Source organism: Amphiprion ocellaris, chromosome 21, assembly GCF_022539595.1.
Source record: "Amphiprion ocellaris isolate individual 3 ecotype Okinawa chromosome 21, ASM2253959v1, whole genome shotgun sequence".
Lineage (NCBI taxonomy): Eukaryota > Metazoa > Chordata > Actinopteri > Pomacentridae > Amphiprion > Amphiprion ocellaris.
The window spans coordinates 29,238,361-29,263,592 of record NC_072786.1 but is presented as its reverse complement, the minus strand read 5'-3'; the positions used below and the strand labels follow the sequence as shown (position 1 = coordinate 29,263,592).

General features: G+C 38.9%; 1 long non-coding RNA gene across 5 annotated transcripts; it reads right to left on the bottom strand.

Annotated features, from left to right (window-relative positions):
• Positions 1-6: 6 nt before the first annotated feature.
• LOC118470654 (uncharacterized) lies at positions 7-24,698 on the bottom strand. Of its 5 annotated transcripts, XR_008600290.1 has the most exons (10): positions 24,230-24,696; positions 17,953-18,024; positions 14,483-14,721; positions 8,086-10,993; positions 7,542-7,715; positions 5,954-6,022; positions 5,260-5,319; positions 4,892-5,003; positions 4,158-4,497; positions 7-3,748 (listed from the first exon to the last, which is right to left on the bottom strand). It is a non-coding gene; the product is annotated as an uncharacterized LOC118470654 (long non-coding RNA). The 5 variants fall into 5 exon arrangements; XR_008600292.1 differs by lacking the exon at positions 4,158-4,497 and having other exon boundaries at positions 7-3,745; XR_008600288.1 differs by lacking the exon at positions 4,158-4,497 and having other exon boundaries at positions 24,230-24,695.
• Between the last annotated feature and the right edge of the window lie 534 nt (positions 24,699-25,232).

The following is a 25,232-nucleotide window of genomic DNA, read 5'->3' as shown; positions in this document are numbered from 1 at the left end:
CAGAGAAAGCACAAACCTCCTCTTTGGTATTATCTGACCACGACATCATGACGATTTACTCTAATGAAGCTGGTCGAGTTTTGAGGAAAACACTTTAAATGAACAAGTCAAGTATATTTTAACCACCTGGAGCCTGATGTGCATCAAGAAACATGATGTTCCTTGATGCACATCAGGTGCTGCTGATCTGATCTGACCTGACGTTCAGCCACAGCATCAGTGTCTGATGAAGATAGGACAGCAGATCAGTCCTGTCTAACATCCTACTTCTGTTTCCTCTCACCTGAATCTTCCAACAAACTCCCTGACGTTCCTCCATCTGACGAGCAGAGTCCGTTCAAAAAGTTCACATTTAGTGCCAAAAATATTCATTCAAAGATGAAGAAACCATGAAAAGATCGATAAAACTACTTTAAGGTTAAATAAACTGCAGCGGCGGGGCTTGTGTGTTGGTGGTCTGACCCCGTCAGGTGTGTCTGAGTGGAACGTACCACCTGCTCAGGTCAGCGGGGGGAACACAGAGATACAAAAGTTTAAAATCCTGGCTCTAAACCTAGTCCACTTTATGTCACACGAGTGCATCTACATTAACATAACATTTAATTTCATGTAGATGAGTTTTACTGCTCCAATCACAGACTGACCTGCTGCTGACATCACCTGTTCACCTGGAGCTCACCTGTTCACCGGACCGCAGCAACAAACTGGAGAAGAACCGAGTGCTCTCGATCGTGGATCAAATAATAATTCAGTGGAATCTTTACTGCAGTAACACATTTTCTTCACCATCATATTATCTGAAAACTAAAAGACTCTCCTCAGTGAAGCAGCTCGGTGAACTTTACCCACTGTGGGATCAATAAAGTTTATCCTTATCCTTATCAGAGCAGGGGGCGCTACTGCCCCTCTGGCGGACACAGGCGGTAACGACACTATTATTATTTGAGGCAAAGCTGGCCACAGTACAGATGAGCAGCACTTCCTGTTTCAACGTAAAACTATCGTAATGCTCTTAGGCTAAAACGTGGTTTTGTGAGACTCAGAAGAATCTGCAGTATGAACCAAAATGTCTTTAAAGACCACTAGCTTGTCGACTCCCTCAAATTGTGTTTGTTGTCACTATACGTTCAAAAATGAACACGTTATAGGTAATGTACAAATGCATTCGTGACCGGAAGTGTTAGCCGAGCTAGCGAAAGTAACACACGTAGCTCTAAAATCAATTCTCTCCAAGACACAGAGCTCTAGCTCCGTTTCCTGTCCCAGGTCTAATGTTTCAGCCCGATATCGTGATCAGCACCTTTTAAAGAGACGCTGCTGGTAGCGCTGGAGTTAGCTTGTCGCTAGCTTCTGATTAGCTGCTAGCTCGCTAACGCTGCCATCACAGACGCAGCTATAGATTGTCATTAGCTACGTTGTGGATTCATTTCCTGTTTGGACGTGACTCAGACTACAACAAAAGTAATCGGAGCAAGTGGAGAGGCTGGCTGTCGTCAAATACGACTTGGTTTACACCGGAGATCCTTCTGAATCGACCAAAATCGCTTAGTAATACGTTTGACATAAAATGTACAACAAAGAAAGATGCTTTTACGTTGAAGATGAACAGGAAGTGCTGCTCACCTGTAATGTCGCCAGCTATACAGTTAGTAATAATGTCGTGTCGTTACCGCCTGTGTCCACAAGAGGTCAGTAGCGCCCCCTCCTGTGACACGATCTTACATGAGAGAGATTAGATGACAGCAGAGACTCAAGACACAAATCTCTGTCCCTGCAACCGATCAATAATCAATAACAACACTGATACATTATCAAGCAATCATATTTTGGTCGTTTTGTACATGTTTCTGGTAGTTTTATCTCATATTTTGGTCATATTCACAGGACTCACCTGTTTTGAGAAAATCTCCACAACTCCTTGCACGGCTGGCATTTTCTGCACTTTTACAATTACATGTATTCCACAAGCCACTTTATGCTGATGTCACTTATAGTGTAGTAATACTGTATTTATTCATTTTTCATTCTTGTATATATTATTGTTATTATAATTATTATCTTTACTGTAGCAAACTGTAGTTAGTGCTGCTCTGAAAGATTTTTGCTGCTCTAACACTGGAAATTTCCCCTAACCTGGGGAGTAATAAAGGACTGTTGTATATCTACGTGCAAGAACTGATACCTCATCTTCCTGTATATAGTCTTCTACATGGTATTTTAAAAAAAATCTGCGCATATATCCCTCTGGGCTGGAAACTGATTATAGTTTACTGCTACGGTGTATGGCTCTGGCATTAAATATGCTACATATATAGCTGGTGGTAAATTCAAAAATATGTAGACGAGCAAATCAAGTATAGTGAGGATGATGCAGAGTAGATTGATGGAAATGGGCAGCTGGAAGCAGTGGGCTGGAGGAAGGTCAGCAGCAGCAGCATCCCACAGATGGAGATTAGGCCAGTTGGTGGGAGAACCACCACAGATCTGAAGCATCCAGCTCTGGGATCAGGGACACTCGGAGAAAGGACACAGGGAGAAACAGAGTGAGTGTAATGCAATAATGGTATATATACTGTATATTAAATATAATGGTAGATAGAGAAGGGCTCAGTGCATCCAGAGAGGTCCTCCAGCAGCCTAGGCCTGTAGCAGCAGAACTAGGGGCAGAACTAAGGGACGTCCAAGAGGAAGACTCCAGCTGACCCCCTCAGGGTCCCCCAGTCAGTCCTAACTATAAGATTTGTCAAAAAGGAAGGTTTTAAGCCTGGTCTTAAAATTAGAGAGGGTGTCCGCCTCCGGAACCCAAACTGGGAGCTGGTTCCACAAGAGAGGAGCTGATAACTGAAGGCTCTGCCTCCCATTCTACTTTTAGAGAGAAGTTACGGGTCGCTTCTCCAAGTAAGCCTGCAGTCTGAGAGCGAAGAGTTCTGCTAGGATAATATGGTACTATCAGGTCTTTAAGATATGATGGAGAGTGGTTGTTAAGAGCTTTATATGTCAGAAGAAGGATTTTGAATTCTATTCTACATTTCACAGGAAGCCAATGAAGAGAAACCAGCATAGGAGAAATATGATCTCTCTTGCTAACTATCGTCAGTACTCTGGCTGCAGCCCTACACTGCACTACACCAACACTGATTTAGCAAGTCTGAGTTCTGAACCGTGGCTTTGGTACCAATAAGCCGGTTTTGTGTAATAGCCTAAAACTGCCTCAGATTGTTGACTGTGGTCATAAAGACTTATTTACTGAGCATTGAGAAACCTGCTTCTTGGAAAAAAAGAAAAGCATATGAATAACATAAAATGATATGACATAGAATAATAATTATAAATACAGTGATGTTACTTTGAACAGGTGAATGATCAGGGAGCCTCTGTCACTCAGGTTGTCTACAATCTGGAAGTTACTGATGTAACGATGCACTGAATTGGACAGCTGGACACACACATAAACAGAGTCAGCTGTTAGCTAGTTAGCAACGCCGCCGTCCTAAACATGCGATCATTCATGTCTCATCCATTAGAAGGTCATTATCATGATGTAGTAAACTTTTTACAAACTTTTATTTAAAATACTACATTCATTTTAAAGACACTTAAATACACCATTGACACAAGCTTTCAGATTTTTCTGCACTAGCACTAGAAGGTGATTACCATCTCCAGGTCAGAGTTTTCTGGGGTGAATCCAGTTGGTAGACCGATATCAAGAACCACCATCCTGACGTCTCTGGGTCCTAGAGCCCTGCTGTGAATGAGAAAAAGAACAGCACTGACAAAGGGCACGATGACTATACGACTATAATCAGCTGCTGTCACATTGTTCATGTAAAGGCATAACGTACAATCAGTCACTGATCAGATTAAAGTCTTTGAGCATGTGAGCAGCAGCATTTTAAAATGAGTCTGAAAGAAAAACCAGAGGAATCAGTCTTTACTGAGGCACACCAAGAATCCATGAAGAACTACCTGCAGCAGCAGACTAACAGATGTACCTGCATCTGCAGACCAACAGATGTTCTTCCACAGAGCTCTGACATTGTTTGTACTTCAAATACTATATTTATTGTATTATGAACTCTTATCATGCTCTATTTTTATTGCAAATAACACCAATTTGCACTTTATTGTAAATATTAACAGTTTTTTAAGCTCACCTCTGTAAATACCAGCATTTTAGGCAGATTTGGGATGTCTGTTGCATGCTCATTCGCACAGTGGCCCTCTATCTTCTATGTAACACGTGAGCTCATGCATACCTTGAATCTCCCTAAGGGAATGAATAAAGTACCTATCAGATAATGTACAGAGTGTCAGTCCACAGAGGAACTGGCACAAGATATTTTGAACTACCCAAAGCTGTGAAACTGTGCCCTGCAATTTGTAATAAGGTAGTCGATATTGCTGCCGATCTAACATTTTGCACAGTCGTGTACACGTATAACAACAACAACTACTTGATCTTGTCTGACTTTTCTACATCTGCTGGAGGCTTTTCTGGTCCGGGACAGCAGCAAAGCATTAATTAATGTACAGCTGTATATATTATATGGTGGGCTAGAGCGTATGTAATAGTGTATTTGATGTAATTATGCTCCAATGTGTTATTTTGATCTTAACAATAATGTATTCATTTGATCTTAACAAAAATAATACGAACAAAAAGTCCCTGAAGATGAGCACACACAGTCCTTGCATTGTGATGTATGCAAAACGTATGTATTTTAAGAGATTGTACGCGAGTGTTTTATAAATTCAATTTACTAAATTTACTCAGGTCAGCAGTCTAAATGCTTTGTTTTTTTTTTGTTAAAGTGCATTTGCTTTAATTTGTCACCCGTCTGAAGGACGTCGTGTAAAATATGTGATATAGTGTGAGAATTTGATCTACCGCTGGATCCTTCAAAAGTGACGTTGAGATCAAAGTGCTTGCAGGGCATTTTCTCTTCCACCTCATGCAGCTGATTGTAATAGGTCACAACCCGTGGTCGTCTTTCCCTGTACTGGAAAGAAAACAAACAACAAACAAACATAAGAGGAAAAGCAGACAGTAGCGTATAAGTATTGTACTCATAAACAAAGCCCTTAGCGGCAAGGTCTTTGTGATATTTCTGAAATACATTTAGAATGGATTGTTGCGGTTTCAGCACGCCATGAAAGTGAGACTCGAATGAGGTCAGTCTTGGTTAGTAACCCCATACTCCATTCATGTCATTCTACAACATTCTACAAGTCCATTCTTATGTATCGTGATAATACCTCTAGTATTCCTTGTCCATTTCCTCGAGCCTCTACTTCCAAATCAAGATTAGCAGGCAACTGCGAACAGAGAAGAAGATTGTTTGTGAAATGCATGTGGAAAAACTCTTTTTTTCTTTTTCTAAATCAACAGTTGATAAAAGTCCAATGTCATTATACATTGCACTTGTAACTGCTAGTGCAGAACCTCAATAGAATCATTATCAAATCTGCCAGTTTCGTTCAGCTGTTTAGCTTCTTTTGTATTTAAGAGCACATTTAATAAAGGACTGAAATGCCAGACAAAGTTGGTGAAGAGTGGGTGAAGAAAATTACAAATTTAGCAGAAAAAAAGACAAATGTTTGTTTCTAGACATGGAAAAGACTCTTCCAGACCAAATGCAAATAAATATTAAGCACTAGTGTGTAAAACAGCAACTGCTTTCTAACACAACGGTCTCATAACATTTCCATGTCAGCTTGCTGTGGGTTCTTCTCCCCTGAAGCTTGTCAATTAATCCAATGAATTATTATTATTATTATTATATTATGAGATCACTATACACAACAAGTCAGCCTAAAGGTAGAAAGCACTGAAAGATGTGCAGAAATTATATACCGACTAATCTCAGTTAGTGCAAATCACCCGTCAGGTGGGAGAAGTGCTCATCCCGCTTGTTCTTGGCTAAACAAATCATGATGAGGGGACACTCACCCAGCTGAGCTTTACGCTTCAACAGTTCAGCAGAGCGTCTCCTTCTGGTACTGCCTGGACACTGCACGGCTGCGGAGATGAGAGGAAAAACAGGAAAAACTAAACAAAAACCCTTACACAAGGTTTCATTGTTTCATTGCACTGGTTGTGCTTTTGTCTAACAGATGAGCAACAGCAAATGGTGACTTAAAAAAAGAGTTGGACAACCAGTGTTACCTTGGAATGATATTTAGGATTCAATGGACAAGATGCACAATTATAAACAGATTCATCACAGCTTTTTAGAACAGTTTTATCATTCTGTGGTACCCATACTGTTTCAGTTTTTATCCAAGAGCTGTCCAATCCATTTCCCCCCTACACATACAACAGATACACTATGTGGAATAAAGAACTGAGTCTTGCACTGGACTGCACTTTATCACCCATCCTACTGCTCATGTGCACTAAGACTGTTTACATATTTATATCTTTTAAGTATTTTTTTTTTAAATTTATTTGTACATAGTGTGCCTTTTTCTATTTTTTTTTATATATAGCTGGGAGTCACCAATTGTAATTTCGCTGTGGGGAAACACAATGACAATAAAGATTCTTGATTCTCAATGTGTTCCTAACCCCTAAGCCCAACGCGCACAAGGAAGATATGTTGTAGTGGCTCAAAAATTGCTATAAAAGCAAGCAACAGTCCAAGAAAACACATATTTAGGTTAAGATGAGTTCCTTTTTGACACGAGATATGGGTTTTGCTCTTTCAATCATTGGTCGCTTTTAATGTAAATCTCTTGTGAATATAGGTTGTAACCCTACACTATAAATGAAGTATCAGCTTCGTACCAGACTTTTCAGAAGTGAATATCACCTATATTTAACACACATAAAACAATATTCAGTATTAGGCACAAACCGACATATTAAGAGATTAGTTGGTTTGTATATTATTCTCCACCCAAAGCGACTCCAGGATCGCCTCACTTTCAGCAAACACACAGTGCAAACACGGCCTTGAGCTGCTACAAGGGGAAAACTGGATTCAAAGTGTTGACAGCTACTTCCTAATGAAAGCTAGTTTATGATGTTTTTCAATGTTCACTATAGTTTTTTTTGTGTGTTTCTTTACTGGTGTTGCTATGTATAGGAGCACCAGTCAAGAAAACAATTAAATCATTATTTTTTTTTTTCCATTTTGATTTTATTTAACCTTTACTTAACCAGGAGAGATCCTGTTGATATTAAGAACCTCTTTTTCAAGGGAGTCCTGGCCAAGATAGGCAGCAGCAAATACAAAACACAGTTATGAAATTACACAGTTAAAACATGATTAAAATACGGAGGAAAAAAAAACAATAAGAAGAAGAAGAATTAAAATCATTAAAATCACCAGTATTACAGTACATGATGATTCCTGTGAACTACTCTGTGTTTTGCTCAGTAGCCTGACTGGAGAATCTAAAACAAGTAGGTATCTGCCTTCACATGTAAACACGTTAACAGCATGTACGATGGTGTCAACTCGGGAAGTTGCTCGAGTGAGAAACGGCTGAAATTCTCCAAACAGAACAGACAGCTGTTCCATGCTCATACATACTTTGTCTGGTTGTAGTTTTGAACCCAGTACTGGAGGAGTAAAGCAGTCCTAAAGCAGTCCTGCATCAGTCCTGCATCAGTCCTGCATCAGTCCTGCATCTGAAAACACCCCCTTAGCATCTCAGCCTCCCCCACGGGTGCAGCCAATGTCTCCATGCTCCACCACGTCCCAAATCTGAGCAGAAGGTTAATCAAGAATGAGGTGACATGACTTTATATTTTAAAATGATGCCTGTTCGGGTTAGACTTATTAAACCCACTGCATTCCAGTGTGTATTAAATCATGTCAATTAAAAACTGACTTTTAGAAGTATTGTGCATATTCACAAAGAAGGCATTAGTTCTTGTTGTTGCTATTTGGTTCTATGGCAACAAAATGTGGCACAATGTGGAAAATGGAGAATCTGAGAAAAATGTGGAGATTGTTTTATGAGTAAAGTCAATTCTATTTTAAACCCTTCTATCGATGATAGAAGTTGTCCTCATGATGATAAGTTCTTGAGGACAACTTATCAACCCAAACCCCCTCATAGAAATTCACGCACCTTCCTCTGTGTGAGTCTGTCCTTGTTGAGAAGATACACAGCGTTGTCCACAGCCACCAGGCTGACTTTTGCACCCGGGTCACCTCTGATCTGAAACCTGAAGCTCTTCCCAGGCGCATAGTCTCTGCAAATGCCGTCCATTGGCCCGACTTTGAGCTGTAAGATAAAATGAACACAGCAATAAACCAAACTTTTAATTATCCTGTTGGTTTGTACAACTTTTCTTGCTTGGTTTGCGTGGTTTACTTGAGCTTGACTCAGGTCAATATTGTAAAACTGAAATAGACAAAAGAGACAGACAGACACCTCTCCTGGGGGACAGGAAGGGAGAGAGACAGACACCTGTCCTGGGGGACAGGATGAGAGAGAGAGACACCTGTCCTGGGGGACAGGATGACAGAGGGACACCTGTCAAGCAGATCCAGAGGAGAGAGAGAGACACCTGTCCTGGGGGACAAGAGGAGAGTGAGACAGAATGAGAGAGAGAGACAGACATCTGTCCTGGGGGACAGGAGGAGAGAGAGACAGACACTTATCCTGGGGGACAGGAGGAGCGCAAGAGAGACAGACACCTGTCCTGGGGGACAGGAGGAGAGAGACACCGACACCTGTCCTGGGGGACAGGAGGAGAGAGAGAGACAGACACTTGTCCTGGGGGACAGGAGGAGTGCAAGAGAGACAGACACCTGTCATGGGGGACAGGATGAGAGAGACAGACAGACAGACACCTTTCCTGGGGGACAGGAAGGGAGAGAGAGAGACAGACACCTGTCCTGGGGGACAGGAAGGGAGAGAGACAGACACCTGTCCTGGGGGACAAGAGGAGAGAGACAGACAGACACCTGTCCTGGGGGACAGGAAGGGAGAGAGAGAGACAGACAGACAGACACCTGTCCTGGGGGACAGGAGGACAGAGACACCTGTCATGGGGGACAGGATGAGAGAGAGAGACACCTGTCCTGGGGAACACTCAGGCTGAAACACCTGGGCAGTCATTAGCTGTAACACATTACATCTAATAGCTGTAGTCCAATAAATGATAGGCATTAGCTCTCATACGTTACTTTAATACATTAGCTGTTATACAATACTTGTGGTACAATCATACTAATGATCATGGATAAGATTTATATAGCGCTTTTCAAGGCACTCAAAGCGCTTCACAATGAATCCATTATTCATTCACTCACACATTCTCACTCAGCGGTGGTAAACTACATTTGTAGCCACAGCTGCCCTGGGGCAGACTGACGGAAGCGTGGCTGACAATCTGCACCTACGGCCCCTCCGACCACCACCAGCATTCAGAACGCATTCCTCCAGTGTGAGTAGCAGCACTGGAGGCCAGGTGGGTAAAGTGTCTTGCCCAAGGACACAACAGCACATGACTAGGACAGAGAGGGAATCGAAACGCCGACCTTTCGATCATTGGAAGACCCGCTCTACCACCTGAGCCACAGCCGCCCCACGATAGGTATAATACATTAGCTAATATACATCACCAAAAATTGAGCTGTTATACATTAGCTGTAGTGCAATAGATGCAAACAAATGAACACTCGGGCTGGGGCTGGAACACACAGGAGGAAAGAGAGAGAGAGACAGACACCTGTCCTGAGGGACAAGATGAGAGAGACAGACATCTGTCATGGGGAACAGGTGGAGAGAGAGACAGATACCTTTCCTGGGGGACAGGAAGAGAGAGAGACTTGTCTTGGGGGACATGAGGAGAGAGAGACAGACACCTGTCCTGGGGGACAGGTAGAGAGAAAATGGAGACGGGAGCAGAAGCTGGAGAAGGGAACAGAACCTCGAGTTGGGAGCAACCTGGGAGTAGAACCTGGAGACGGGAGCAGAACCTGGACACAGGAGCACAACCTGGAGGAAGGAGCACAACGGGTGCAGAACCTGGAGACGGGAGCAGAAAATGGAGACGGGAGCAGAAAATGGAGACGGGAGCAGAACCTGGGGACGAAAGCAGAACCTGGAGACGGACGCAGGACCGGGTCTATCTCCCGGTCCTGTGCCCGTCTCCTGGCCCTGCGTCCGTCTCCCGGTCTGCTGATTGCAGAGTGCCATCACCTGCCGCCACAGCCTTCATGCACACACCTAATACACCTAATAAGGAAAACAGAAGGGAGGGAAAAAAGTCCTACACAGAGCCTGCTGCTGCTGCAGGCCTGACACTTCTGTGCAGTTAGAATGACAGAAATCATAGAAAAAAACAAAAACATAGAATTTCTCTGTAAAACTACAGCAAAGTGACACAAAAGAACAACGATATGATGCAACAGCACAGCAAAGAGACACAAAATGACCTAAAAGAGACGAACATCAACAATAAATAGATGCAAATTGAACATTCATACATGTAAAAACTACCAGTAACTACAAACAATAACTCCAAAAACAGACGGGACCAACAAAATAGACACTAAATGGCCACACAGAGACACCAAATCTCAACTATAAGATGCATAAAGACAGTGAAAGATCTAAAATCCTGCACCTTTGTGGAAACAGAACAACATGAAGGAGGAGAGACAACTGAGAAATCTCTTGAAAAAGTTAGATGAATCAGGAGGAAAACAAACCGTGCATAAACACCTAACCTCACAGTTATTCCAGTCAGAGTCAGAACCAGTTTGGTTAACTTCAGATCCACCGCTGGGAGCAGACGTAGATCTTCTTCCTGTCCAGCTCCGTTCATCTTCTTGGCTTCTATCTGCAGATCTCCACATTTATCCTCCAGCAGCCTCCAGAGATAACTTCACCAAACGCCGCCCCAGAGGCCGGTCGGGTCTTCAGATCCGTCTGGAGGATGGACAACGTTTCCTCTCCTCATCCATCTCCTGAGCATCGGTAAGAATCCTCTGGGCTCTGAGGGTTTCTGCAGGAAGGTCTGACGCTAAATGTTAGAGAATAGATCTCAGTCTCCAGAACACTGAAACTAAAACACACATTTAACACAATAAACACATTTTATATCATCAGAAAAAACATTTAGACAAAAAACTGAAAAAACGGGGTTAGAAAAACTGTTAAAGCTCTAAAACTGTTTCTCTTCATGATGCACAGAAATCAGGATTCAACTGAAATTCAGCAGAACAGAATATAAAACAAACTGCAGTCCATCACTCTGTTTATTCATTTTACAAGTTTCAGGACAGTTGGTTTTATCTTTAGACACTTTTTTTTTTAAATTCTAGAAGTTAAACGTGTCTAAAACTGATCTAACAAGAAGATCAGGCATAAAAACTGTTCACAGAAGAACTAAAATGTGTTAAAGACGTTAGAGAGAAGATTCAGTGTGCAAAAATGTAGAAAACCTGTAATCTAGAACTAATACAGACTGAGCAAACTGGCATAAATTAGACAAAAAAAATATTATATCCATCTATCTTTAACCATTAAATCATTTTGAGGAAAGTTTCTTCTGTCTTTAGGCTCTTTTCAATTCTAGAAGTTAAACATGTCGAAAACTGATTTAACAAGAAGATCAGACATTAAAACTTTTCACTGAAGAAGCACTAAATGTGTTAAAGATGTTAGAGAAAAGATCAAGTGTGCAGAAATGTAGAAAACCTGTAATGTAGAATTAATATAGAGCAACAATACTTGCATATATGCAGTGTTCAAACTGGCATAAATTAGAAAAAAATAAATTATTTGCATCTATCTGTAAACATTTAATCCATTTTAGGGTTAGGGTTCCTTTCAGATTCAGACTTTATTTCAATTCTCAAAGTTAATCTTTTTGGAGCAACATTTTGAGTCATTTTCAGACAGTTTTAGAATAGCTGTCTGTCCACTGGCGTGGTACCCACCAGTTTTAAACACGCTGTAGTCCAACCACTGCTTAAGAAACTTGGCCTTGACACCACGGTTTTATCTAACTTCAGACCAATCTCCAAGCTGCCCTTTCTTTCCAAAATTTTAGAGAAAGTCGTTCATGCCCAGCTGAAGTCCTTTTTAGATGAGCACAATGTACTGGAGGTTTTTCAGTCTGGTTTTAAGACTCTGCATAGCACGGAGTCAGCACTGTTACGGGTTTTTAATGATGTTCTCCTGGCAAACGACTCTGGGGATTATGTGGTTCTTGTTCTTCTGGATTTAACTGCTGCATTTGACACAGTGGACCACAACATTTTAATATCTCGTTTGCAGCACTTGGTGGGCATTAGTGGTAGTGCACTGCAGTGGTTTAGGTCCTACTTAACTGGCAGAACTATGAGTGTGAGCCTCGACATCTTTGAATCCCCCCCTGCTCCGTTGTCTTTTGGGGTCCCGCAGGGTTCAATTTTAGGGCCTCTTCTTTTTTCCTTATACCTACTTCCTATGGGATCCATCTTTAGGAAGCATGGCATCGCCTTCCATTTTTATGCGGATGACACACAAATTTATGTGCCGTTGAAAAAGAAAGACTCTCAATCGGTCACACCGCTCCTGTCCTGCCTTGACGACATTAAAGCCTGGATGGCTTTAAATTTTTTATGTTTTAACGAAAAGAAAACTAAGGTAATGGTGTTCGGTCCCAGTGGCCCTTGTGAGTCTCCCCCTGTTGACTTGGGCCCCCTGGCTCACTATGTTAAGCCAGTGGTTTCCAACCTGGGTTTTAAAATGGACTCTGATTTTAAACTTGACCATCAAATCAGTGCCGTGGTGAAGGCTAGCTTCTTTCACCTGCGACAGTTAGCCAAGGTAAAGCCCTTTCTAACACCAGAGCACTTTGAAATGGTGATCCATGCTTTTATCACAACCAGGTTGGACTATTGTAATGCACTATACCTTGGAGCTAGCCAGTCTGCCCTAGCGCGTCTCCAGTTGGCTCAAAATGCTGCTGCCCGTCTCTTAATCACCACTCGAAAATATGAGCACATTACACCTGTTTTAGCTTCCCTCCATTGGCTCCCCGTGCGCTTTAGGGTTGATTTTAAGGTTCTTTTATTTGTTTTTAAAGCCTTAAATGGTCTGGCCCCTCCCTATCTCTCTGAGCTGCTCCATCCTCATGCCCCCTCACGAACCCTCAGATCAGCTGTTCAGCTGCTTCTGGAGGTTCCGAGGTCAAGGCGGAAGCTCAGAGGAGATAGAGCCTTCTCTGTTGCTGCTCCCAGATTGTGGAATAATCTCCCCATGCACATCAGAGAGGCTCCATCACTGGCGGTTTTTAAAACAAAACTTAAAACTTATTTTTATTCACTGGCTTTTAACACAGCATGAGACTCTGCTTCTGTTTTATTGTGCTGCTGTCTTAATATGTGTATGTTTTATTTATGTTTTATTTATTGTTTTAATGTTTTAATTTATTGTTTATTGTACAGCACTTTGTTTCAGCGGCTGCTGTTTAAAGCGCTTTATAAATAAAGTTGAGTTCAGTTCAGTTTTCACTTGTTTTAGTTGAACTTTTGTCAAATTTTGAGTAATGTTGGTGAAATTATGTTCATTTTAGTTAAGTTACCTCAACTTTATGTTTTGTATCAACTTATTGCATACATTTTCAATCTTTTTGGACAAATTTTGAGTAATTTCATATAATTTCGAGTCAATCTGGAAACGTTTTATCTCATTAGGAGAAATTTTTGAGTAATTCTGCACCAAGTTTCATCTTTTTTTTGTCATTTTCAGACAGTTTACAGTTAAAAGAAATGTTAAAATGTTGAAGAACATTCACAACAAAATCAACTAAAATCCAGCAAATTTCGCAGATTATTTTATGAATGCTCTTCAAGAAAATATTACAAGTTTTATTGATATATATACATATATATATATATATATATATATATATATATATATATATATATATATATATATAGTATAAATATAAAATATATAAAATATATATAAAATAATATAAAATAACTGGATATTTTTAGGATGTTTTTGGGAGATGTTTACTCATGTTTTGAAAATATTTACAAGAATTTTCTTGCCAAATTTAGGAAATTTTTTGAAAATAAAACTTTTAAAGGAGACTTTTAAGGAGTTATTGCAATTTTCTTCCTGAAGGTTTTGCAAAATTTTCAGAAATTTGGGGATTTTTTTTGTTGATTTTTTTTCAGACAAGGTAACAATATTTTTTGGTGCCTGTAAATGAAGACAACAGGAAGGTTAAGTTAGCTCAACTTGAATTCAGTTTTCGCTCAGCTTCTTTATAAATTCCAGTGTAAATTCCACGTGATGTGAAATTGATGCTACATTATGATGTTGACCCAGTTTGGTTGACAGAAATAAGCGATAAATTTCCTCTCAGAGTGCATATATAGAGTGAACTGTTGGTCTGTGGAAACTCTGATCTGTTAAATGTGGCGGCTTCCCGTCCTTATTTTCTGCCTCACTATATAAACGGAGCAGCATCACGTAACTCTGAGTGTTACTAACAGTTTACACCTGTTACCTGTAATCTGCCCGTTACCACGGCATTGCAGTTGTCTGTTCAGGGTGAAGCTTCCAGGAGGGATTTCGAAGTTCAGTCTGTTCAGAGCTGGATTTCCTCACATCAGTGGGCTGGGAGGGTGAGGAGAGGTGGAGGTTTTCAAATGTCAGGTCCAGAGAGATTAACAGACTCCCTCCAACATCCTCCAGTCTGGCAAAAAACGGAGTCGTTTTTTTCTCTCTGCAGACAAAGTTTTAATGCTGGAGAAGAGAGGAAAGTCTGAGTTAGAGCTCCGAATGTTAAAATACGCTCTGAAAAGCCAATAAAAGTCTGAGTTTATGTTAAAATCCGCTCTGAAAAGTCAATAAAAGTCTGAGTTTATGTTAAAATACGCTCTGAAAAGTCAATAAAAGTCTGAGTTTATGTTAAAATATGCTCTGAAAAGTCAATAAAAGTCTGAGTTTATGTTAAAATATGCTCTGAAAAGTCACCAAAAGCCTGAGTTTATGTTAAAATACAAACAGAAAAGTCATCAAAAGTTAGGGCTGGGCGATATGGCCTTAAAAAAAAATCTCTGATTTTTTCACAAAAAAATCACGATTCACCCGATTTTTTTTTTTGCCCCCTACCTAATCTCGTCACGCCGGAGTCCAGTCTACTTAATGCAAATGAGCTGCAGCCCGCAGTGGGCGCACTCTGAACTACAGGAGCCCAGCAGGCAGGCGCTGGTGGCGGATGTTGACGAGAAAACCGATTTTCATAAAAACAAATCGACATTAAGTACAAACTCGAATTAATCAATAAAATCGATTTATCGCCCAGCCCTATCAAAAGTCTGAGTTTATGTTAAAATACAAACAGAAAAGTCATCAAAACTCTGAGTTTATGTTAAAATACGCTCTGAAAAGTCACCAAAAGTCTCTCTGTTTGTGGATTTAACACTGAATCTAACATTAGATTTGAAGCCGGGTTAAATCAGAAACCAATACTTCAAATTAAATTTGTGGGGGTTCTTTGTTTCCCAAGTTATTTACATCTAATAGAATTTATACAATGAATTGTGTTTTACAAAAACCTATGGCGCAACACATTAGTAGAAATATGAGAAACAGCAACAGAAATAGTACTAAAAACAGAAATGCAACTTTTGGTTGTTATTGATGGTGAACCAAGATGGACAGCGAGCGGGTGATGTTTTGCCCGTTTTGTGGGGAACATATGAACTGATTGACGCGGTTTTGTTTTTTGTGTGGTCGGTCTTTAGAGTGTTTAAATGGCGCAGATCAGACCGACAGAGTGCATTAGCCGCTCCTCGTTGTCACTTCCGGTTCAATCCCGGAGTTGGGACATTCCCTTTCCGGTTAAATTTAAGTTGTAAATTTGTTTTTGGATTTGTAAAAGTGTTTTGTCGCTTGTAAATTTGTCTTGGAGGTTGTAAAAGTGTTTTGCATCTTGTGAAATTGTTTTTCTAAAATGTAAATTTGTTACAGAACTTGTAATTTTGTTTTATGATATGTAAAAATGTTTTCCTAAATGTAAATTTGTCTCAAGCTTTGTAAAAGTGTTTTGCATTATGTAAATTTCGTTGGCACCTCTCGGCCACCGTATTGTCCTCTATCCTCGATGAATAATATCGGGGATAGAGGACAACCCTAGAGCAATATTCTGCTTTAATTCGGCTGACCCAAAGAACCTGAAAAACTCCATTGATAATTGGTATAAAGTGCACAAGCATATTGGAGACACTTCATCTACTTCCCGCTTTGCCCCGATATGGGGTAATATACAATTCAGTGCATGAAGGGCAGATGGTGGCTTTAAAATCTGGAAAAATAAAGGTGTGCAGAAAATAGAAGATGTGTGTTGATAATATTCTCTAAGGGCAGCCTCCTTACATTTGAACAATTGCGCCAGGTGCACGATATTCCAAAAAACATTTCTTCAAATATTTACAGCTACTGGAGAAACTCACTCACATGATCAAAATATAAAAATGTAATGACTGAACCACCACTATCATATTGAAAATGTCATTATTTAAAAGGACAGAAGCAGGTTTCTTTGTTTTACGAGGCCTTGAAGTGTCATGATAAAGAGTCTGCCAGTGATAGGCTGGAAGCATGGCAATCAGATATGCAAGAATTGTATATCTGATTGCCTCTGAATGGGAGGCAGCATGTATCAAAGCCCAGAAACAAACTATTAATACCAGAATGAACTTATTACAAAACAAATGGTTAATGAGAACCTGTATCACACCAGTGAAATTGAACCGTTGGTCCCCTGACGTTCTAGATACCTGCATTAAGTGCTCAGAAGAAAAAGGAACTCTGATTCACTGTGCTTGGGAATGTCCAAAAATCTCCAAGCCAAACTGTGTACTTTAGGTATATATCCAGAAAACTTTAAAACAATCGACTCTGATTTTGGACTCCTGCCGGCCAGGAGGACGATATCTTTATCTAGGAAGAAAATGGACATTCCTCCGATAAGCGTATGGGTGAAGGAGATGGCATACTGTACTGTATTGGAGAAACTCACTCACATGATCAGAGGTAGAACGGAGGAGTCTGAAAATGTATGGAAACAGCTGTTGGAATATCTTGAACCACAAGGTGCCGTGGGATGAACTGCTGAATTTTGAGCGTTGTGTCTGTTGTACTATTTTTATTTTTTTTTCCAAATGTATTCATTCTAGTTTACTTGTCTTTCTGTTTTGCCTTTTGACACCATATTGTCTGAATGTTTGTATAATGTTAAAATTTCAATAAAAATAGTGTTTAATTTTTTTTTATCAAGATCTTAATTTCTAGGGCATCAAGGTTACGATTACTATAGATAAGGGAGATAAACTTTGCCAAATGTGAAACCCTGGGGCCTGGACCCTTCCATCCACAAAGTGTATTGGATTCTACCATATCTGGATAGGGTTCTGGACAGCCTGAGATCTTTGGAATTTGTAATTAATTTAGGTCCTTGACTTTGCCTCAGGTGACCTAATAAGAACCGAAAGTGGTAAAAAATTGTGGTTGCATTAAAATACACCCCATACTCGGCTATGCATTTATTGGGATTAACTTGTCAGTTCAGCAGTCTATATCATCATCATATCACACAGTCTCTTTTTAAAACTGCCTACCAGTTTTAAATGTTCATACAATCAGACAATGTTTGAATTGCCAGTTAGTTTTGAATGATGTACTAAATGTACAACTGCAATGTTGTGGAAAAAAGAAATGTTTACTTTTGTTTAAAATGAATACCAGTAAATCTAGTCAATGATTAATATAAACATGTTAATTTTCTTACATCACACATCCTGACATTGGTCTTCCACGTTTCTTATGCTCCGAGAAGAAACGTGGAAAACCAAGAAGGGCAGCTGTCCTCCTGTTCTGATTTGTGTCCTACACAAAGTTAGACAAAAGTGAGCTCATGCAATACTACAGTTCTTATGGAAGTTCACATTGACAAATTCACACTATACATACCTCTTTATCCAGGTACTGCATAACACTTTGAAGGGTCAACCTCCTGCTTGAAGAAATGGCTGCTTTATACAACTGCAAGAGAAAAAAAAACAAAATGAGCTGCATGTTTTGAAAAAGATAATATGAATCAATTTTTAACCTATCTGCATCATCTTATATCGCATGAGTGAGTAAGAGTGAGAGGAAGAGATATTTTGGGTCCTTCTACATGAAACTGCATTTACGTTATCAAGTATTTCTACAAAGAACCAAAAAATCTAGTACAACATTTAAAAAAAGACACAGGGAGTGGATCTAACAAATATTTGATATTGTAAGTTGTATAGAAAATAAATTCCAGGATTTCAATCAATAAAAATAAATTAATTTCCCCAAATTTGCCTTTTACAAGCTCCCAAATTGAAAAAAAACCCGGAGGGGGCCGAAGCACCTGCCCCTTTGCTCCTTGATGCCCAAAGTGCCCTGTTGTCAAAGTTGCTTTTTTTAAATTCTATTTAATTTTGTTTTTATTTGTAAGTGTGTGTGTGTGTGTGTGTGTGTGTGTGTGTGTGTGTGTGTGTGTGTGTGTGTGTGTGTGTGTGTGTGTGTGTGTGTGTGTGTGTGTGTGTGTGTGTGTGTAAAAGTCTCTGAGGACCAAAATAATAAATAAAACAAAACTAAAAATAATTCAGATCTACCGTCGGTCGGTCACGTGATCTACGTAGACGTCCCCCACTGCTCTGAGGGGTCCAGATGTTCCCTGTAGCTCTGCGCTAGCGCCGCTAGTCTAGAAACCGGAGACCCGAGGGAGGACATCAACAACTGATGGTCCTGATGGAGAGGAGGTTCTGCAGCGGGATTCGTTTATGTACGGTGTATTTTTGCAAGATGACTGATGAAGTGAGCATTCTGTGTGTGTGTGTCTGACTCTGCACACACACCTGTCATCAGTTCTAGCCGCTAGTTAACCACACAGCTGCTGAGAGGATAAAGTCTGCCAGGCTTCTTTTTGTTTCTGTATGTTTCTGTTGTCATGGGCAAAGTGCATCAGAGAGATGTATTATTTTACTGTCAGTGAGTTGCAGTGTGTTTCCTGTTTCTAGAGGCAATGAGACAGAGGTTATGTTATTTCACTGAAACTACGTACATGCATTTTCACATAATTTTGGACTATTGCAGTATAAATACTATAACAATAATAATTAGAAGAATTTGAATTGTTTTTCTCTCAACCTCTCATTTAAAGATATCAGTACTTGTTTATAACATTTGTATATATAGACAAATTAAATATAATATGCATAAATAGAAAATATATAACTTTTATAACTTTGCTGTTGTAGTATCTGATCTGAGACATGTATTAGCTGATAAGTTAGTAGAATGGAATCTGTTTTGTCTGTTCTAGTAGCTGACCAGCAATTTGTGGGAAAACTTACATTTCTTTTTTCCCTACGTAAACCGGTTGTCTCTGACATGAAATATATGCTTTTCTGTTTTGGTTCTGGGAATGTTTATGTTGAAGAGGCTGAGCTAATGTTTATGCAGGGGTCCCCCGTCCAGATAGTGATGGATGGGCCCTACAGAGTCGAAGGGTATCCTGTATCCCATTTTTACCAAGTTTTCTAACAGAGACTAGATGTTGTGACCTCATACGTTACCAAAGGGTATAAAATGACCACCAGCCCCATATTCAATGGAATATTGAATGGAATATGGGTCACTTTTGACCCATGTTGTGCATCAAAGGGATAAGAACTTGAAACTTGAAGATGTCTTTGTCTTAAACTGTTCAGATATCTATTACACCTTATTGTATATATTACAATACACTAGATAACCAATTAATTACCATTTAATATGCACCTTTATTGAAAAAAAATCTGTTTTATTAGAGGTGCAAATGGATTTTCTTTTTAGTGTTTAATTTCAGGGAATTTTCACCATTTAAACTCCTATTAAGACAAATTTGGGTGAGCTAAATACTCATAAGCAGGATCAGTTTAAAATCTAATTAACTGACAAAAAAGGGACACAGTCTGCCAGTTTAATGTGACTACATTTCAGATTGTTAAACATGTTTTAATGCTAATCAGCCGAGAGTTATCTGTTCCACATTTGACTGTAATTGAGTGGAAGAGTTGCTAAATGATTAATTTTCTCAATTATTTAAGACATGGAATTATGATGAAACTATCACGTCTTAGAGAAGCTTCTGAGCTGACGTAGGTTTATTGTATTTAATCTTTTAGTGAGCATGGTTGTGATATTTACTGCCAAACAAGCTTGTTTCAGTTGAATCCAATTGTCTGTTTATTTTGCTGATTGTGAAGCACTTTGGAACATGGATTTTGAAATGTGTTTTATTAATAAAGATTATAATTACTCTAAGAGGAATTAACCGTCACTCCAACCTGACCCTCTGGTTTATATATATTTATTGTTGATTTTCGTTATGTTGCCATTTCCTTTTCTTTTTTTTTCTTCTTCCCTTTTTTTTAAAACACATCTTATTAACCATGTATATTTCCGTACACCTACAGAAATATATTCTCAAGTGCTGTACATTTACATATCTATATAAGTAATATGCAGTTACAGTTCTTACATGTATTGACATATTTATATATTCACATGCATCTCAACCCCTGCGCCCTTCTACACACACACACATACATATATATATACTCACACGAACACATACATAGGCGTACCGACATATACATACCCATCTTCACCCTTTTCTAATTATATATATTTGCAGACATGTATAGAAATACATGTGGATCTTCAGGTGCGCACCCACCCATATGCGCACATGTCCATCCACATGTACCTTCACATTTTGGCAACTTTATTTTATATATATTTCTCTATTCTTTTTACCTCTTTTTTTTTTCTTTTCACCCGTTTGTGCCCTAAATAATGTTTAAACTTTATACTTCTAATGATGTTGTTTTCAGCTTAAATACCAAAAATGAAAATTATATATATATATTAAAAACAAAACAAAGCAAAAAAAAAAAACCCAAAAAAAAGCAAAAAAAAAAAACAACAACATACTAGTATTTAGGGAAAACATACAAATATATACTTGAATAAATGAATACATTTCATTAGGATAGGTGAAACAAACGTTTTTAGGTAGGTTCTACTTCAACATGTATTTTGTCTTATGACCGGTGCCCATATAGATTCAAATTTTTTTGTTTGAAACCTTAGTCTTGCCGTCACTCTTTCCATTTCCATCACATTTATTACTCTTTCCCACCACTGATCTGGACAAGGGGGTTGTGGTTTAAGCCATGAGGTGGTTATCATTTTCTTTGCTATTGTACATAATATTAATATAATTTTGATATTTTTTGTTGTCAGTTGAGGTTTAATACCCAACATACATAGTTTTAGATCTAATAATAATTTTTCATCACAAATATTTTCAATTTTACTTTGAACCTTTTCCCAGTAATCTTGTATTATGGGGCAGTGCCAGAATATATGTGCGTAATTTCCCCTTTGATCACATCCTCTCCAACATTTATCAGAGTTTCCATGATATTTTGATTTATCTGTTGGAACAATAAAATATTGCATTTTAGTTTTCCATTCGAACTCTCGCCATATAGCACTGCTCAATATCGTATGACCCATTGTAAATGATTCTTCCCATTGTTCCTGTGTTATACTAATATCGTTTTGTCTTTCCCACTTTTCTTTAATATCTATATTATTATCTTCAGATTCTGCTTGTAAAGCTTTATAAATGTTTGAAATATGTTTTGTATTCCTTATATTTTTCATTAGTAATTCTTCCAGATAATTTGTTTTTTTACACAAATAATTCCAATCTTCATGTTTATACAGATAGTTTCTAATTTGTAGAAATCTATAAAAATCTTGTGCAGATAGACTGAATTCTCTTTTTACTTGTTCGAAAGATTTCATATGTTCCCCCTCAAAAAGTTGTCCAAGATATTTCAAACCTTTTTCTTTCCATTTAGTAAATCCTCCTTCCATTGATGGTTTAAAATCTGGATTTTTATCTATTTTGGTGGCTCTACAAATTGAATTTGACATTCTTAATTTTCTTTTTACAGTAGACCAAACCTTTAATGTTCCTTTAACCCATTCATTTTTAATTTTTAAATCTTTAAATATTTTCTTTGTCACAAATGGCAATGATTCCAGTAAAATCTTGGGACAAGAGTATTGTTCCATCTCCCTCCATCCAGTCTCCTGTTCATTATCAATTCATATCTTTAGGACTCTTAATTGTGCTGCCCAATAGTATTTTTTAATATCTGGTAGGTTTAATCCACCTTTTTCTTTAGAACTCTGTAGTAACTTGTATCGTATTCTAGGCTTTTGATTTTTCCAGATAAATTTTGAAATAATTTTATCTATCTTTGTAAACAAAACGTTTGGGAGCAGGATGGGAAGCGATTGAAACAAAAATAAAAGTCTAGGTAAGACGTTCATTCTTATTACCTCAATTCGTCCCATTAATGTCAAAGGAAGTAAACCCCATCTTGTTAAATCATTACTTATCTCATTCATTATTTTATCGTAGTTGGCCTTTTGTAAACGTGATAGGTTCTTAGTGATCATAATGCCCAAATATCGAAACCCTTCTTCTGTCCATTTGAATTTCATTTCATTTTTTACTTTTACCGAGCATTCTCCTGAAATAACAGTAGCGACTGACTTTGTTTCATTATTCAAATACCCTGATATTTCCCCATATTCTTTCAGAACGGTATTCACAGTAGGGAGAGTAGTTTCTGGATTGCTTACGTACATGAGAATATCATCCGCAAATAGTGAGATTTTTGATTCCATACCACCTTCATCTCTAATTCCCTTAATTTTTAGATTTTGTCTAATATATTCCGCTAAGGGTTCAATACTTAGTGCAAATAAAAGTGGGCTTAAACAATCGCCTTGTCTTACTGTAATACAGTAAGTCCTTGACTTAGCAATGAAGCTAAATGGCTACAAAATATTTTTCCACCAAGAATCACACAGAATTAGAAACAACCAGCATCTGTAAAATGATTTCTGTCAGTGTTCATTTATACTGCAGCTCCTCTAAAACCAGAATTAATGTGTGAATTAACTTTAACGCCAATAAACACCCAAGTATAACAAAAATGTGGCTCTTAATCAATATTAACAATCAATAGCTAAAAAAACCCCACACTGACAGGTGAATAGAAGCAACCAGACCAAGCGCAGTACCAGTTTAAATTTAAAAGCAGTGCCAGAAAGCAGAATAAACAGTCAAACTAGTGTTGTTTATAAATGTGGGATCAGCAGCTAACTTAGCTAGCTCGCTATGCCATTTACAGTCCATGGGCCTGGACCCAAAATTCCCAATATTGGTACCACTCGAGGTGACCAATTCTTTTTGGTTTTTTTAACTAGCTATATGTCTCCAGTTTTCATTTTGATATGACAGCCGTTGCAGACTCACAGCTTAATAAATGTTATCACTCGTTTAATGGACACAATGAAAGAGTCTGAGCTAAAAGTCCTAACAACACGACAGGACGGAATCTGATAGGATTTTTCCTCACTACGAAAAAATAAGAAACGCCACATGCTACACATTATCATCTGTATAATAACTTTACAGCACAGAACAACACTATAACAAACTTGAGACTGAGAAAGATAGCGCTGCTACGGTAACACGATTGTCTGTGACAAAAACAAGACACAAAACGACAAAAACGAGACAAAATAACAAAGCAAGAAACAAAATGACAAAAACGAGACACAAATGGACAAAAACGAGACACAAAATGACAAAAGCAAGACACAATGCATTCATATGGGTCTGATGTTTTATCATTAAAAACATTACCCTCTCTCAAACTGTTTTATTTGATTATTGACTTATATTACATGTGATCTTTGCATACAGTGAGATTTAAATGAATTGTGCCATACAGTGGTTATGGTGAATGTATCCGTTTCACTAATAAGTGATAAAGCTGCCAGTGTGGAAAGGCTCTCACATCCTGATGTACATTTTAGCACCACTTAGGTTTGGTCACCAGAGGTGGTTCCAACATCTGGTCTGGCCCATGGACTATTAGCTAGCGTTAGCTTAGGTTGCTAGCATGCTACTAGCATTCTCCTGACCCAGTTAGCATTAGCTTGGAAAGCCTCAACAGGACGATGAAGATAAACATAAAGTAACAACAACAACAACAACACCGACCCTCCTGCAGTGAATAAAAGCTGAGTTTTGATGGAACATTCTGGATGTTATCTCAGGTAAACAGACACTCACCGATTTTTAGAGCAGTTTTGGCGTGTTGAAGAACCCGTCTGGATGAGAGGACAGTTTTTCCATAGTTCCGAATCACTACTTCGTATTGAGAAACGTCCTCTGTGTTTCCATTTTCATTTTTTCTGACTCCAAACGGCGCGACGTTGCCTCTTCCTCCTGGTGTTCCAGTTTAACTGGTGATCAGGTTAACTGGCGATAGTTTCCGTCTCCAGATGTTTCGTCCGCAGATTCGTCACGATCAGACCTGGATTTACGTGAAATAAAGATACCAGATAAAGAAGACCTCGCCGAAAAACGTCGGCATCACTGCTTAATAAAGTCTGTATCCATGTAAATATCATCTACAGACAGTAAAAAGAAATGTGCGGGCCAAAATAAAAAACACGTATTTTTCAAGTACGGTGAGAGGAGTCGAACCCTCGTAATCCAGCGATAAAATTACGAGACCACCGCTTTACTCATTGTGCTACTGATCAGCTCGACAAACTTTCCGCTTCATCCAATTAGATCACTGTCATCCTGTCAGGTGTTTAACACCTGGTGATTGTTCAGGAAACACGTCCATGTCAACTGGGGATAGTCACAACTTAACACAGGCTTCCTGGTTAAGAACGAGTCACAAAACTATTTATTGTCTCACCAAGAAAACCCACAACATGAAAGCACGTCCACTGCTGTGTTGTGTGTTAGTTTGTGAGTTCAGTGGAACAGATCCAGAGCAGAGCTTCAGGTTTAACTCGGGTTTGTTCTCAGAAACACTCAGACCCTCAGCAGCCTCCCATCAGAACAACACGCAGCACATTAGCTTGATTTGCTAAAATACATCGGAACAAACTGAGACCACCGTTGTTTAAACTATAGTCACTCAGAAAACAATAAAAACTCGTTCAGTCATCTACGTCCTAACCAAAGCACGTTAACCGCTGACAATATATTTTTTTAAAGGAAGGAATCCAACCTGGTCAAAACAAACAATATATTTGTGTGATTTGTGTCTTCCCAA